Raw genomic sequence first — 3,189 nt, 5'->3', positions numbered from 1 at the left:
AAAAATTGCCTGTAGACTCATTTGCATTCTTATTTATATTTTTGAAGACAGACATACTTTGTCTAGACCTACATCTCTCACACTGCACCCAATAAAGTTGAAATGGCTCAAAACATAGAAATTAAATAAGAAATATTTGAACTGCCTGTGGATAAAATAGGTAAAATTCCTAAGTACACGAACACAGGAAATAATTTTGTAAATGAACCGCAATGTACAAAAAATAGTGTCAGGAAACAACAAATGAAATTGTATTAAAATAAAAAGTTTCTGGATAATAAAAGGATAAAATAAAGTAAAAAGGTAACCTGTAAAATGCAAAAATTATTTCAGGTACTTTTTTGACAAAGATAAAATATGTAGAATTTAAAAATAATTCAAATGTAAAAGAACTGGTAAAAAATAGACACCAATAAATTTGACAATTCTGAGAAGTACACACATCCATGAATTAAAAACAATGCTCAACCTGTCTGCACAAAAGACAAATGTAAATTTAACACAACATTGAAAAAATCCTACTCTTTAATTCTGGTATTTAAACAAAAATTTTATTATCTAAGAGTATACTCTGCTAACAATACCTAATGGACAATGATTTCCCTAGTTAGGGTACCAGAATTTGAGTATCCCAGTTTCCAAAGTGAAAACCTTGGGAATTGTTAAAGAAGGTCCAGTTTCTCTCTGACATATTTTCCCTTCACAGCATGAAACTAGCCCAAACTCAGTATTTTGCACAGGAGAGAAAAATAAAAGATGTAAGAATAGGAAATCAAAAAGTGAAATTATTATTATTCAGAGAGGATATGATATTCTACATAGAATATAGCAAAACCTCCACCAAAAGACTTTTAGATATAATAACCAAATTCAGAATAACCTTAAAATAACTTGATGCAAAGTCAACACTCAGAAATTAATAGCATTCTTGCATACTAACAACAAACTCATTGAGAGAAATTAGGGAAATCACATTCTTCAAAACAGCATCCAAAGAAAGAAACACTTAGGAATCAGTCTATCAAAGGTAGTAAAAGATGTATTTATTGAAAATTTCAATACTGTGAAGAAAATTTTGAGGAGAAATTTAGAAAATGAAAAAAGATAGTTTTTGTTCATGGATAGGAGGAACCAACATTTGAAAGTGACCATACTCCCAAAATTGCTCTACAGATTTAATTCAATTTCAAAAAAAATACCATTAGCATACCTTACAGATATAGAGGAAACATTCTTAAAATTCATCTTCAACCAGAAAACATATAGAATAGCAAAGGCAATCCTGGGCAACAAAGGCAGGACAGGAGACATCACAACCCCAACTGTGATAAAATCAGCATGGTTTGGCACAAAACAGACCTAAGATCCAGTAGAACAGATTAGAAGATGAAGACACAAGTACAAACATAATCTAACACCTTGTCTTTGAGAAGAGACTAAACAAATTCACAGGAGAAAAAATCCTCTTTAATAAATACTGCTCAAAAACTGGCTTTTGATGTGCTGCATAATAAAACTAAACCCACATCTACCAACATGCATTAACTAAAGTCAAAATGGATCAAAGATTTAAATATTAAAATAGATACAATTAAGTTAGTGGAAGAGAAAGTAGCTAAAAATCTTGGAGACATACAGGTGGGCAGAGAGTTTAGGAACAAAAAACAAACTGCAAGGGGGATATGTTTAAAAATCAACACCTGGATCTTATTAAAAGAATTTGCACATCAAAAGAAATCACTACAGAGTGAAAAGACAACAGACAGTCTAGGAAATACTTTTGCCAACCGTCCATCAGATAAAAGACTTATATCTAGAACATATAAAGAATTAAAAAAGAAATTAAATCCCCAACATTCAAAGACCCAACCCAAAAATGGGCATCTGAGATGAATATACACTTCTTAGAAATACAAAAGTAAATATTTTAAAACATGCACATCACCATTGGTCATATAATAAATGCAAATCAAAGCAACACTGAGATTCCATCTCACCTCAGAAAGAGACACTATAATTAAAAAGTCAACTAATAGCAAATGCTGCTGGGGATCTAGGGAAAAAAGAAAACACTTCTCCACTACTGGTGGGAGTGTAGAGTGTACAACTGCTGTGGAAATCAGTGTGGAACATCCTCATAAAACTAGGATTAGAGGTCCTATTCAGGCCAGCTATACCCCTTTTGAGTATTTTTTCAGAAGAGTTAAAAACACCTTACCACAGCAATATATGTACACTTACTGTTATAGCAGCCCTGATTGTAACAGCTAAGTCTTGGAAACAACCCAAATGCCTATCAACTGAGGAATGGATAAAAAAGATGTGGGAGCTTTATACGATGGAGTTTTACTCAGCTGTAAAGATAAATAGAGCCAATGCTTTTATAGGTACCTGGATGCAACTCAAAGCCATATTTGTAAGTGAAATAAATCACACCTGCATACGTAAACAAAATATTGTCACCCTAGTGTAAGAAACTGAGAGATGGAGCCAGGGAGATGGCTCAGTAGAATAAGCAACTTCCCTGGTAATCACAAGGGCCTGAGTTCAATCCCCGGTTCCCCCCCACTTGTCCTTCAAAAAAAAGAAAGAAACTGAGAGAAAAAACAAATTCCAAATAGTACAATAGATACTGTGAAATGGAGATAAACTACTCAAAAGGGAAAGGACAACTGTGATGGAGGGAAATTTTTTTAAAAAGGACAGAATATACATCATTATATCTATCTATCCATCTACCATATATATTAGCAATGATAATTATACTATATTTTCTATTAGCCCATTGAAAAGAACAGTTAGTAATTATATTGTTTGATTAATCATATGTGCCTATATCTGGTAATCTGAGCACCTACTTTGAAAATAATAATATGCAGTATAATAATCATTGTTAATTTTCTAATCTTTGTTGTAATTCTGTGTAATTTTTCTTGTTTTTATACTTCTTAAATAAAATTTCTAGGACCAGCCAAATAGCTCAACAGATTAAAGCACTTGCAAGCAGGTGCAGTGGCCAGAGGTTCTATGCCCAGGCCTGCCATGCCAGCCCTGCCCCTGGGAGGCATTGAGACAGCAATTGAGACTGGATGTGGTGGCGCAGGCCTGTAATCCCAGTGTTTGGGAGGCTGTAAACAGGCAGATCACTATGAGTCTGATCTAGTAGTGAGACCCTGAGCACCCTGTAGA

The sequence above is a fragment of the Octodon degus genome, unplaced genomic scaffold, assembly GCF_000260255.1.
Source record: "Octodon degus isolate 3935 unplaced genomic scaffold, OctDeg1.0 scaffold00202, whole genome shotgun sequence".
NCBI classification, from domain to species: Eukaryota; Metazoa; Chordata; class Mammalia; order Rodentia; family Octodontidae; genus Octodon; species Octodon degus.
The sequence above is the reverse complement of the archived record's forward strand: the minus strand, read 5'-3'. Positions refer to the sequence as shown.